This window comes from Pongo abelii, chromosome 2, assembly GCF_028885655.2.
Source record: "Pongo abelii isolate AG06213 chromosome 2, NHGRI_mPonAbe1-v2.0_pri, whole genome shotgun sequence".
Taxonomy (NCBI): Eukaryota; Metazoa; Chordata; class Mammalia; order Primates; family Hominidae; genus Pongo; species Pongo abelii.
In genome coordinates this window covers 38,316,753-38,331,316 of record NC_085928.1, presented here as the reverse complement: position 1 = coordinate 38,331,316, position 14,564 = coordinate 38,316,753, and the positions used below count along the sequence as shown (strand labels likewise).

General features: G+C 37.9%; 1 protein-coding gene across 3 annotated transcripts in view; it reads left to right on the top strand.

Annotated features, from left to right (window-relative positions):
• The window catches only part of CMSS1 (cms1 ribosomal small subunit homolog), a 370,900-nt gene that overhangs the window by 187,421 nt on the left and 168,915 nt on the right, over positions 1-14,564 (top strand). The window contains exon 2 of one of the 3 annotated variants that reach the window (XM_054551625.2): positions 9,516-9,565. The exons of the other annotated variants lie outside the window; for them this stretch is intronic. The gene's annotated coding sequence lies outside the window, so the exon portion shown is untranslated. The remainder of the gene's footprint in view (positions 1-9,515; positions 9,566-14,564) is intronic. 3 annotated transcript variants of the gene reach the window in all.

Below are 14,564 nucleotides of genomic sequence, written 5' to 3'. Positions count from 1 at the left end.
TTGGGCCCAGGAGTTCAAGGCCAGAGTGAGCTATGATTGTGCTATTGCACTCAAACCTGGGTGATAGCGCAAGACTCTGTCTCTTAAAAAAATTAATAAAAATTCTAACCCGTATTCCCCAGGAGTAGCCACTGTTTACAGTTTGGTGTTTATTGTTTGAAGCATATTGAAATGTGTACACAAATAACATACAGATTGGTTTACAAATAATTGAACACTTTAACAAATGTATTACTCAGTAACTATGTTGTATATAAATGTGTAGTCAAAGCCCGTAGTTGCCCTACGGCAAGACACTTGTAAGAGTAGCTCCTTGATTTAATGCCAACTATGTTTTCCATAAGATAACCTAGTTACTGGGTGATAGATTTTTTAAAACTGTTCAATTCCCTTTGAATTGTTCTATATTTCACACACACACACATTCTTCCCAAAAATATGATTGTGCCTACTTATTAATGCAGTTTAGTTATTTTAGAGGTTAGCTGTCCTCCCAAAATTGGCTTAGATTTAAATAGGGTTAAGTGGTGATAAATTTGGTAGTACTAGCCATACCCTCTCACTTTATCTCAGTTCACCTATTTAATAGCATACTATGACCAGCAGATCAATTCAGACCCTTAATCTGTTTTTGTAAATGAAGTTTTATTGGAACATGGCTGTACTCCTTCATTTACATATTATCTATCACTGTTTCTGTGATGCAGTGTCAGAGGTGAGTAGCTGCGACAGAGGTCACATAGCCCACAAAATCTGAAATATTACTATCTGGCTTTTTAGGGAAGAAGTTGACTGACCACTTCCCTAGTTGATCAAAAAGATTGTACCATCAATAATCAATCAGAACAACCCAACTGAGCCCAGTGTATGAGAATGTATTGGTGGTTCTGGGATTTTACATCTTTAAAACTCTGTCTGATTGCTTTTTGTAGGAAGAAAGTCAACCAGAACATTGTTAAATGACAGGGTGGGGAGGGAGTGGGAAGACATGTTCCATCTAGTTGGGTCTTGTCTTCCTGTCAGGCAGGCCACATCTCCCTTTCTCTTCTTTCCCCTCCCAAAAGAAGCAGTACACATTGCAGATGTGGCCAAGGTTTTCAAAATACCTGTAGGTTGGGTCCTTTGAATTTAAACCAGTCTGCCAAGTCGTTGCTGCAAAGCCTCATAAATCATTTGGCTGAATAATTAAAGGGATGGGTGTCTTGTTGAATGCTGCACCAGGTGTGGTGGGGCAACTTACCCTCCCCCGAGCTGCTTAGCATAGAAGGTCGGGGACCCAACACGGTGTCGGCTATGAGGGAAGCACAACGAGATATTTGGTTTTCATCTCCAGTGGACTTGTCCATATCCCCCCCATTCTGAAGCTTTGTTGGAAATGCCCCTCTCTGGAGATTCCATCACAAATCTGCCGGTGATGCGTGTCTGACTGTTTGCAGCTCTGGAAAAGCGCGGTGCCACTGCAAGTAGAAAACATGCCCAAAGCTCACTGGGACTGACCACCTCCCGTACAGGCCTGTGTCTCTAATGAATTCTTCTTTGTTTGGAGCTGATGGTGTTGTGCTTAAAAGCTGCTGGGCAAATCACGCACAGACTGATCATGATTTTGGTTTAGAGTTAGGTTAGAGCATCTCTTTTAAGTTATGAATTATTATGAATTTTTTGTACCTTCAAAACTTCTTGTTGTTCAAAACATTGTCCATACAGAAGATAGGTCTTTATACATTATATCTCCTGATACACATTTGCTTTTAAGCTTCTGTGGCTTAGACTGGAGTATCTCTATAATCTCAGGTGTGAATATTCACATTTTCTAGAACCACCAGTTTCTGCCTGCTGCTGCTTACTTGCTTTTGCAAGATTTGTACACAGGTACACACTCTTCTAGTAATTCAGAGTAGGATGGAAGTAGCCTAAAATTTGAGTGACCTAGATAGCTGAGAAAAAGTAAAGCTGATTTTGTGCCTAGCTTTTAAAACCAAATGCATGTCTGTCCATCATATGGGTGTGATTGACCTGAATTTTTAATGATGAAATTACACAGCTGAAAAAGACCTTGAAGCTCATCTAATTGTACATGTGGAAATGGGGCCTGTGGACCTGGAGTGACTTGTCCAAAATAATGGAGCCTAGTCCCTTAGGCCTTAGACCAGGTGGCTTGATCTCTAGTTATACATCCTACCCCTATGACTTCCCCTCTAAAGCATGATTTAAACAAAAGGAAATACCAGAAACTTCAGTTTGGGTTCATATTGCCTTCTCTGATGAGTATGTGTGTGTTCTGAAGCTCTCTCTGCTGTCTGCAAATCAGACATTCTTGCTGGGTTGCATCAGAGTCCAGGTGACAAGACTGATGAAGAAAGGGCAGAGGAGGGATGACGTAATGGATTGTGCAGCATTTACCTGCGAATTATCTCTAGCTGTGTACTGCTTGATGTCTGTGTGACTCACATACTGAGGTACTGCCATCCCTATTATTCAGCACTGTAGCCTCACACTTACCTCACCCTGTGTTTCTCTCCTTTTCCTGCCAAATCTGGTTAGAAGCACTTTTGTTGTAAGCCCATGTTTATGAAGCTATAAGTGGACTTCGTACCAATGACCATGTGGAGAAAATAAAAGAATGTTAGAACTGGCAAGTTACACATTGACTCAGTCAAACCAGCTTGATTTCTGTCTCAGTGTAGTTCAGTAAATACTTACATAGCACCTGCCGTATGCCCAGCACTGTCAGGGTTTTCTTCCCTTACGTGGTTGTTTTGTCTTCTTAGCTTCAGTTTAACAAATTCACCTAGAATAAACCTGTAGCAAGTGCCTACCATGTGCAAGTGACTATGATAGATGCGTTCACATGCATTTTTTCTTTTGAATCTCAAAACAACCCTGTGAAGCAGTTACTCTCTGTATCCATTTTGTAGATGGCCCAGGTGACTTAGCTAATGTGTGTCAGAATTGGAATTAGAATCTCAGTCCCTTGACACTAAGTACAGTGTTTTTTCCAGTGCATCACAAGTATCTTTGATTTGTGTACTCAAGAAGTTTTTGCAAGAAAACTCTCCAGTTTTCTTAAGGTCATCTTCATACTTGATCTATGATCTTCATACTTGATCTAGTGTCTGCCTCTGTTGTTTGTTTACCCTTGAGATGCTAAAAGTCAAGAGCATAGACATATGTATATTTATTGAGCAATAACCAATAAGTTCTACATTGAAGTTGTATCATACAAACACTAACTTTGCATGAGTTCAACTATACCTGCTCAGCAAATGAATATAAAGAGAGAAGGCATAAAAATTTACATTGTGCAAACGAGTCTTCTCAGGTTGTATTCAATGAGTCTACACCTGGGAATGAACCTGAAATGGACGATGTATATTGATTTTTCTGTACATGTCTGTTCCCACATGCCTCTCTCAGGGTAAGCATCTTGCCTTACTCAGATGGTTACCAAAACTGGAGGCAAAATCCACCTTGATTAGGCCTACTGAGAGACAGTATTGGCTTCCTGCATGATGCCTTCCTAGGGGATTTGCAAGGTAATTTTGACATAAATTGAGGGTTTTTTCCCCCTTACATATTCTCCAAGAAACCTAAACTCCAAGTAAAATGCAGCTTGGATGATAGTGGGTGCATATAATCAAGGAGGGGATTTTTTTTTAGAGTGAACTGAAACTGTCTTGGGCTCAAGAACATTGTGTATAATGGTAGCTGAACATATCTTCTATTCTCTGTGTATTGTGACAGATTGGAAGGATTAATACTGAGCAGATCAAATATTCCTTGTGTTCATAAGAGAACTGTGTTGCCACTGAAACCAAGGGAGGAGAACCAACAGAAGGAAAAATCCAATAAGGTCACCCATCAGAGTGGTGGAGAAAAAGGATTAAGAAAATCCCATTAAATTTAGCTGCAGGTGATGTTTGAAAGAATAGTTGTAGTCAATTATAAGGTCAAAACCAAAATACAAGGAATTAAGAAACATCATCATCATCAGAACAGAGTAGCCAACAGGATGTCATGAAACCAAAAGAGGATGGCTTCATGAAGAGAGAGCACCATAGGTGGGGGTTGGGGAATGAGAACTGGCACTAGGTAGTGATAGTACCTAAAAGGTAGGATTGGTGGGTTTAAAAGTGGAAGCACATAATGTCATCAAAATGAATTCTGGCTTCCGAGCTAGTCTGAGATTCTTAATGTTTGAGTTTCCCCCTATGGGGCAGGTGGGGAAAATCTGGCCACTGAGAGATTAGAGGCAGGATAATTATTGGTGTCTGTTGGCAAGCAGATTCTCATAGCCTCATACCCATTAGATATTGGATTTCACTTTCATTACTTTTCTAAGTAGTTAGGTTCTAATTTGCTTGCAGTTTGAGAAATCGAGGCTGGCTCTACAAGGCTGTCATCATGCTGGGAAAGGGGGTGCCAGAATGCAGCAGGACGTAACCAGAAAGCCAGTAAAGGTTCAACTCTTATGAATAGGAAAGCCAGCTAATTCATTCATAATACCAAACCTTGTCTTACTCAAGAAAGTGGAGTTACAACCAGGAAACCTCCCTTTCTTTCCTGTATTTGTATAGCACCTTGTATTGTTAAAAATGAAAGGTTGTTGGTGATAATTTTCTTTTTCTCAGATTGCTCACTGTGTTTTTGGCTCAGTATTCAGTGTGACTGCTTGACTACTGTCACTCAAACAGGCTGTCTTGAAAAAGGTGAAGCTGGGAGGTTAGGGGGTTCAGATTAGGATAGGATCTCAGAGTGGGGTCCCTCTACCCCCACTGTATAGGAATCTCCTTGGATGCTTATTAAAAATGTAGATTCCAGGGTTCCACCGAAGACCTACTAAATATGAATCCATATTTATAGCATCCCTGAGAATTCTTATGAAGTCTAGATTTTAAGAACCCTGGTTTAGGAGAAGTGAGTGTAGTGTAATAAACCAAATTTTACAAGAATAACCTTTTAACAAATTGAATTCCAATCATTCTAAAGTTAAATTGTATTTATAAAATATAGCCAGAAATATTTGTTTTAATGAAAATTTATAAGGCTCTTTGAAACTCTTAGAAAAATCTAAATACAAGGCACACAGAAAATGTTAGCAGTCATAATAAACACACTTGGTTATGAGGAAGAGTGTTGTGAATTCAGAAAGTTTGTGTGTTTTGTGGAATTTCTATTATTGCCCAAGAGAGAAAAGGACTGAAAGGAGAGAACTTGGAAGAAGCTTTCTTTGGCTTCCAAGATCCTAATCCTCCAAAATGCAGCTGCTTGCTACCCACCATCTCTTTGCCACAGAACAGCTGTGTCCCCATTCATTCCCACCTCCACTATTGCTTTTTCAATCCACACATGCCAGAACCAGAATGGAGAATGGTAGAGAAGGGAAAGGCAGTTTGATAGGAAGTGGAATAGAAGTTTTATAGAAAAGAGGTTTCTGGAAAGCCCTAAAGCATTAGACCAGAAAGCCCTTAGCCGTAGATCTCTGGGTAAAATTTGTTGCAGTTATAAAACTCTGTGGGATGCAGGTAGGTATACTGGTGGTTTCTGGGGGCTGGGGCAGTAAGACAGGCTGACCCCATTAAGATAACCTCAGAAACTAACCCAGACTGTTTTCCCCAGCCCTCATGTGATCTTTGGCTCTTATTTAAATTTTGTTTTTGTTGTCTTTGAATTGTTTCCTTTGTACAAGTCATTTCCCTAAATAATCTCCAGATTTCTTCATGACTGGAATAGTTAGGTACTTCCTTTGAATACCTTTGCCAACACCCTTTTTTCCTCCTTCCCCACAATTATCATGACTACTACCCATAAATGGATAAATTTGATTCCTATCTTTCACTGCTTTTCATGAGGTTATCATCTACAATTTTCTGCCCCAAAGTCTCCTTTTAAAAAAAGTATTTTTTCTATATAGTCATGAAGGCTATCATTCAAATCCCAGAAGTTGTAGTTTTACCCTTTTTGTTTAGTACTGTTAAAACTCAGCTTTGGAATGATAAGAATTCAGCTCATTTATCTTACATCTTTTCTTTCCAAAAAAAAAAAAAATTCCAGCTTGGGTTGCACTCAGCTCTTAGCATGGTGACTCCCAGAGTTTGCTACTTAAGTTAAGAAATTAAAACTAAGAGCTTACTCTGTTTTGAATCAGATAAGTAAATTAATAATTGCGGCATGTCAGCCAAAGTAAACAAGCATTCTTGATGGGTAGAACCGTGCATTGTCTTAAGCTATTTGATTACTAAACCACTGCAAGCTTTTAAAATTGAACTATCTCTAATGTGCATTGAGAAGGATAAAAAATAACTTGTTTTAAAAAGTATTTTTGTTTGGTCTTGTTCTGTGTACTCTTTGTCCAAAACTTGAGCATATTCATCTGTATAAATCTTTCATTACTTACTGGCTTTCTTAGTGCCTTAGCTGGTATTTTCCACATGAGGTTTACACCATCTTGTGGCCTGCAGTTTTCTGACTCGCTTTTTCTTGCATCCTTGGCATTCATTAGCCTATTTATTGGTAAATGTTTGAAATGGGAAGAAAAGGAGAAATCACCTGTCATTTTCTGTTCTTAAGGCTTTTATTACTTTTTCTATTTTCTCTTCATGACCATGAAAGTAAATGATTTGAGTCTCTCAGACATACTCTTTTTATCTTGTATTTTTTGAGATGAAAATATCTTATTTCCTGACATTTTTATTTGACTAGAAAACTAGTCCATGTAGAGGAGAGCTTTGGTGATGTATCTGCCCACAAAACTGATTTTTGCCATGGCTCACTAATGCATTTTGTATGAAATATCAAATTCTGGAAATCCTTGCTTGTATATCTCCCACCACAAAAAAAATGAGAAGATGAAATGAGAGAAATCAAATCATGAAAGATGCAAAAGTCTAGTCAGGAGAAACAGTAAGAGATCCATTATGTAATGAAGAAGAGAGTCAGGGACAAAACCAACTCTCAGTTAGGTGACTGAGGCACATAGAGGCCCAGAATTGGCCCAAAAAGTGTACAGATTTTGCTCTAATTGCATTTCAAGGTCACCCTTTAAATTGCCTTAAACCAAAAAAGTGTGTCAGTGATGGAAGCTAGAGTATCGTGTAGGCAAAATGGGCCTTGTTGCTTTGACTGCCACTGTTACGAATTGTGATATAGTACTGATAGAAAAAATATATTAGTTGTCTAGTGGCAACAGGGAATTGGCCACTGCCAGCCACTGAGGGAGTACAGACAGGTGTCTGTCTATTGGTGTCTGTTAGTGAACAGATTCTTATAGTCTCTCACCCACTGGGTAATGCATTGCATATAGTTACTAGTTTTTAAAATAGTTAACTCCTAATTTTCTTGCAAATTTGGAAACTGAGGGCTCCCTGGGAATTACAGGTTATGGTTGTTTTCCCCAGCACAACCTTGCCTGGGACCTATACACGAAGTATTTCCCTCCTCCACTAAGATGGTGTAACATTTTCCACCTTCCTAATGTTTGTACTAACATAATTACAATAAATTGCTGCTGCTCTTGGAGACATTCTCTTTTCTCACATCTGGGTTTAAAGCTTTCAGTAAGGCTACTAAGCAGTGGGAAGGAAGGAGCCTTTCCATAACTTTAAGGTCATTCCTGATAAAGGTAACTACTCCACCCCTGCTTCCCAATTAGATTCCCTGCCAGCAATAGCATAGACTTGAACCAGTGCCAAATGTTTTAATACCATAAGGACTTGCTTGATAAAGGCTATGCAAGGCAAAGAAAAAAAACAGCCAAAGTTCCCCAAACTAAAATTTTCCAAGATTTTCATGAGTTGCAGCCAGGGTGCCCTTCATCTAAGTGTTACCATGTGTTTGCTGTAGTCATTGGTATCCTGCAATTCTCATTCTCCAGGACTTCTAGAGATTAGAATTTAGAGGAAGTGTTGGTGATGTCAAGATGGAAATCTACTCTAGCTGCAAAGAATATAGTCTCTGACAAAAAGAAGGACAATAGCAAAGACAGGAAACAATGATGTGGTTAATACTATGATCTTTCCAAATAATTATTAAGTAATTATAAGTCTATTACAGAGCAACATTCAGCATTGTACTTCATTGTACCATTAATGTTTTGCATATGTTTGCTAGCCTTGCTTCTCTTACTGTTATAAACTCTAGACTAGGAGGAGTATTGTCTTGCTCTGGCCCTTGTATTTTGCACGGAGAAATAGCATAATGTCATCAATAAGCAGTTGTTGGCTATCTGACTAGATGCAGCAAAGTGATTTTATTCCTGGGCATGGGTGGGATTAATTAATAATTACAAAGTGCCTACATAGTTCAGAAACTTGGAACACTCATAAATATAGGAAAGAAACTTTTTTCTGTTTGACATGGATTTTCAGATTTCATATGTAATGATAGTTTTAGCCTCAACATCCACCCAAACCTTTACTATAGTTGCTAATAAATAATAAAAATGACTGGTTTGCAGTAGACTCAAAAGAAAAAATAAAGCCTCTTTGGCCTTTAAATATTAGAATATTCCGGAATGAGAATTCAAATTGAGTGCAGGTGACTGAACTTACTGAGGCCTGTTTCAATTTGATCACTCAAAACTTTGCCTCCTGTTTGAAGAAATTCTTGGATTTTAATCTACAGTATTACCAAGAATATAAGATCTATCTTCAGTTCAATTTATTTTCCTGTTGTCCTGAAACAAAATGGCAGGCAATATAAATTTCCCCATAATTTCACTGAGGGAGTTAGAGTTTGCAGTAGTGGTAATAATAATGATAGCATTAAAAGCAGAAACAAGACTGTCTGCTCCTGTTAGGAACCTGAGCAGTCAAAGACATTAATGGACCATGAAGACTAGAGGGCTGGGGTGACTGTGGGTCAGAGCTAATGTACATAGGCAAGCACAGTATAGGGGAAACTTTCGTCACCTCCACTACACTGAGCCTTTTCACTTGATAGACCAAGCTCTTAATTTCCCCAGGTTGTTAATCTGGCACCTTTCATGAACATCAATATTCACTTTGGAAAATAAAAAAGCAAACCGCCAAAACATCTAAGTGTTAAGGGGAGAGAAAATCAACAGAGGAAATTACAGTAGCACATGATACACTGGCACCTTTTTCTTGAGTCATAGGAGGCAAAGATATTTGAAAGTCTGCAGCTTTGATCGTCTCTCTCTTAGTAACCAGAGGTCTTAAGAAAGAGAGTGCAATGCATGGTTTAGCTGTAGCCCTTATATGTATACGTGTCCACATTTTCAAAACTGACCCCTTAAAATATGTATGAGAGCCAAGTGGTTTGAAAGTAAATACCACTTTCTTTCACCATTGCTTTTGCTCCATGTTTACCATTTCCTTTCTAACATTAGTTACTGTTTCTAAAGGAATTGGTGTTTCCTGATCTGGTATAGTTTCTGTTTGTTTTGGATTGTCCATCAGTTGTTAAGATATCTACCATATGTTTTACAGACTAGTATATTGAGAGTTGAGTACCATACCAAGTTCTCACTTTTTTCTTTCTGTCTCTCTTATTTTTAGGTAAGTCATCTGATTGGAGCCACATTTCATTTGATGGAATTTTCCATTTGGTAAAGTATTGCTATTTTTATCAAATTTTGTGATTTCTCGGTATGTTTTTTTCCCACAACATTGTCCTTAGTAGTATACTGTGTTCTGTATGGAAGGAAAAAAAATGAGTGGGGGAGCGGGGAGGTTTGGAAACAAGAGAAAAGGCATGTAACTGAGTATATTTACATGTCAAAAAACACTTATTGAAAGAAACCTGCCTCTTTATAGCTATTGTCCTCAATTTTGCCTTTTAGAGCTCCAAGAAGTAGAGAAGTTATTATATTTAATGGTATTTAGAAAGGACCATGCTTACTTCAGAGAATCCAGCTAAGAGCAGTGACTTCCAGTTGTATTTGGTGACAATCTGGCATTCCTCAACATGTTTCTATACATGTTGGCTAAAGCATTCTATATCATCTGAGAGTTTGTTTGTTTGTTTGTTTTGTTTTTTTTTTTTTGAGATGGAGTGTCCCTCTGTCACCCAGGCTGGAGTGCAGTGGCTCAATCTCTGCTCACTGCAACTTCTACCTCCCGGGTTCAAGCAGTTCTCCTGCCTCAGCCTCCTGAGTAGCTGGGATTACAGGTGCGCACCACCACGCCCGGATTTTTTTTTTTTTTTTTTTTTGTATTTTTAGTAGAGGTGGGGGTTTCAGCATGTTGGTCAGGCTGGTCTCGAACTCCTGACCTCATGATCAGCCTCCCAAAGTGCCGGGATTACAGATGTGAGCCACCGCGCCCAGCTGAGAGTTTTTCTTTTGAGTCATAGTCTACAAATAATTGCCCCTTTTAAAACACAGTTATTTAATAGAAGAAATAGAAAAATACACAATTTAGGAAGTACAAACCCAGGATTCTGTGGTGCAAGGATGGTACCAGGGCTTGTGGTCTGTGATAATAGAAGATTGAAGTTTCTGATATTGAGCACGACAGAGACAAAGGAGACGTTTCATGACAGCAAATTACTTTTCCCTAATGGTTCTGGATCTTTCATTAGTAAGAAGGATGTCTATATTTGATACACTTTCTGTAAAAGTGAGGTAGGTTATGAACTTAGGAATTCTTTGTTCCTCAGGGAAATGTTTCTCTTTCTGTAGAACTTGACACGTGTTGATCTATTGAGTATCAAGCAACCAAAACCTAAAAACCTCCTCCCAACATCGTGCCATGCCCAGTGTGTTTCTTGAGTAGTACTTGCATTGTATGTTTTCTTTTAGAGACTAACTTAATAAAAAAATATAATTTAAAATACCCAGAGGACTAGTTAGATGCCATCTTCCTCCAAAATGGAGTTGGACTCCATTTTCTCTTTCTTCCCTCCAGTTTTAATTTTATAAACTAAATACCTGACAATTTATATCTATAAAGCCTGTTGAGATCATGGAATATAGCATTTATTGTTGCTGATTGAGAGAAGACTCACAATTCTTGAATATTGGATGAAGCAGTGGATAGGATGTCATTGATGTTCTGCCAAAAAAGTTCATGTATTAAACCAAAGTTCCTTCTTGAATAGAAGACTGTCCCATCTCTACCCATAGGCTCCACTTCACAGGTCCAAGAGCCCATCAGGTAGGGACGACCTCTGCTCTGTAAAACACTGTGTTTTGGTTGAATGAATGAATAGAAGGATGAGTGGCTGAATGGTTTAATACATAGATACTCATATCAGACTATTAAAATTCAAGCTTTAGTATTATAATATTAAAAACTTTTAAAAATAGAGAACTTCCGCTTTTAGTCACAGTTATCTTGTTTGGCAATGTAAGATATTGTGTGGCTGCTTTCTGATATTTCGATTCTGATAATTCCCATATCAATTATCATTTACCTGAATTGGATTTCTTTTGAAAACCTTTGTGAGGGTGGTGGTATGTGGTAAGCAAGGGATGAATATCATCATTGAACTCAAAAGTATTCAAAAAGCAACCTAAAAAATGCAAAATGAAATATTTGTTAATTCTAAACTTGAGTGGGATTTATAATGTCTTTATCTGTCTTTTATATTCCAAAAGGATAAAATATCTAAAATTATTTCTTGTTTTATATCTTTATATTAGAAAGAAGATTGGTAGAATTATTACTTTGTCAACCAATTAGAAGGCCTGCCAAATATGAGATGTATAAAAATAATTTCAGTGCTGTTTCCCCATTTTCTTTCCTGAGAATCTCTAGTTTTCTCATCATATCATTAAAAGCCCAAAACCAAACAAAATATTCTTTGTATTTTTCAAAAAATTGATCATCCAGAGGAAACTCCAGCTTTCTAGTGTAGTATTTTCTAACTTTGGAGGAAATCAAGAGCCTTGTAAGGACTGCATATCACTTAGTAAAGGGTAGAAACTTCTGGGAATAAGAATTTTCTCTAACATTGGGAAGGCTGGGAGAGGTTCTAGTGCTTCAGGAGGATTTCACATTCCCCCACCATGGGCCTAATTATTTCATAGACTCAGTTCAGCTAAACTACCATCATAAAAGGCAGACATACATGGTTGCCCCAATTATAAAATCAGTTGACATCAAGTTTTCCAGATTAAATCACTAGTGATGGATTGATTTCTGGATCCAGGAAGCATATTTTTTTTTTTTTTTTTTTTTTGGTGGGGACAGGTTGTCTCTCTGTTGCCAAGGCTGGAGTGCAGTAGCATGATCCCAGCTCACTGCAGCTTCCACCTCCCGGGCTCAAGCAGTCCCCCCATCTCAGCCTCCTAAGTAGCTAGGATTACAGACTGTGCCACCACACCTAACCAGTTTTTTATTTTATGTATGTATGTATTTATTTATTTATTTGGAGAGACAGGGTTTTGTCATGTTGTCCGAGCTGATCTTCACCACACCCAGCCAATTTTTTTGTTTGTTTGTTTGTTTTGGAGAGACAGGGTTTTGTCATGTTGTCCGGGCTGATCTTGAACTCCTGGGCTCAAGCAATCCGCCCACCTTGGCCTCCCGAAGTGCTGGGATTATTGGCATGAGCTACCATGCCCAACTGCATATTCTGACAGCAGCCCGTTTCAAGGCCAATGAGGTTTTTTTGTTGTTGTTGTTGTTGTTTGAGATGGAATCTTGCTCTGTCACCCAGGCTGGAGTGCAGTGGTGCAATCTCAGCTCACTGAATCCTCCACTTCCCAGGTTCAAGCGATTCTCCTGCCTCAGCCTCCTGAGTAGCTGGGATTACAGTCACATACCACCATGCCCAGCTAATTTTTGTATTTTTAGTAGAGACGGGGTTTCCCCATGTTGGCCAGACTGGTCTGGAACTCCTGACCTCAGGTGGTCCACCCACCTCGGCCTCCCAAAGTGCTGGGATTACAGGCATGAGCCACCACACCCAGCTGGCCAGTGAGTTTTATTAGATAAAAAGTATGTAGAGAATGTTTGAAATTATATTTATAACAGAAAATGAATGACCATATTCATTTTGTTTTCTTTATAAAATAAGCTTCTTCTGAACAGCAAAACAATATTTTTTTCCTAGTTGTATTAAGGTTTAGTTGGCAAATAAAAATTATATACATTGACTGTGTACAATGTGATGTTTGATGTATGTATACCTTGTGAAATGATTAAATCCAGCTAATCAACATATTCATCATCTCACATATTTTGTGGTGAGAAAATTTAAAATCTGCTATTTTAGCAATTTTCAAGTGTACAATATGTTGTTATTAACTGTAGTCACCATGCTTCACAATAGATCAACAGAATTTCTGTCTAACTGAAACTGTGTACCCTTTGAACAACATCTCCCCATGTTCCTCTGTGCCGCCCCCTTCCCACTGCCCCTTGCTCCTGGCAACTGCCACTCTACTCTCTGCTGCTATGAGTTTGATTTTTTAAGATTCCACATATAAGTGAGATCATACAATATTTGTCTCTCTGTCCCTGGCTTATTTCATTTAACATAATGTCCTCCAGGTTCATCCACATTGTTGAAAATGACAGAATTTCTTTCTTTGTAAACCCTGAATAGTAGTATTAAATTGCATATGCATATATAAAATATATATATATATATATCACATTTTCTTTATCCATTCATCTGTCAGTGGACACTTAAGTTGATTCCACATCTTGACTGTTATGAATAATGCTGCAATGAATATGAGAATGTAGGTATCTTTTCAAAATACTTATTTCATTTCTTTTGGCTATATACCCAAAAATGGGATTGTTGCATCATATGGTAGTTCTATCTTTTATTTTTTTAGAAAGCTGCAGACTTATTTTCTGTAATAGCTATTCTACTTTACATTCCCACCAACAGTGTATAAGAGTTCCCTTTCTCCACATCCTCACCAACACTTTTCTTTTGTCTGTTTGATAATAACCATTCTAACAGATGTGAGGTGATATCTTATTGTGGTTTTAAATTTCATTTCCCTGATGTCTAGTGACGTTGAACATTTTTTCATATACCTGTTGGCCATTTGGATGTCTTCTTTTGAGAAATGTCTTTTCAGGTTCATTTTTAATTGGGTTGTTTATTTTCTTGCTATTGAGTTCTTTGAGTTCTCTATATGTTTTGGATATTGGATATTAACCCTTTATCAGATGATTGGTTCACAAATGTTTTCTCTCATTTCATAGGTTGCATCTTCATTCTATTGATTTTTTTTTTTTTTTTTTTTTTTTGCTGTGTCAAAACTTTTTGTCTGATGCAACCCCATTTGTCTTTTTCTTTTCTTTTCTTTCTTTCTTTTGTCTTTTTTTTTTTTTTTTTTTTTTTTTTTTTGCTACTATTGCTTGTGTTTTGGGGATCATATCCAAAAATTATTTCCCCGACCAATATCAAGAAGCTTTTTCCCCATGTTTTTTCATCTAGTAGTTTTATAGTTTCAGGTTTTACATTTAAGGCTTTAATCTCTCTTGAGTTGAATTTTGTGTATTGTATGAGATAAGGGTCTAATTTCATTCTTCCTCATGTAGATATCCAGTTTTCCCTGCACCATTTATTAAAGACGCTGTCCTTTCCCTATTGTGCATTTTTGGCACCTTTGTTATAGATCAGTTGACCCTAAAGAT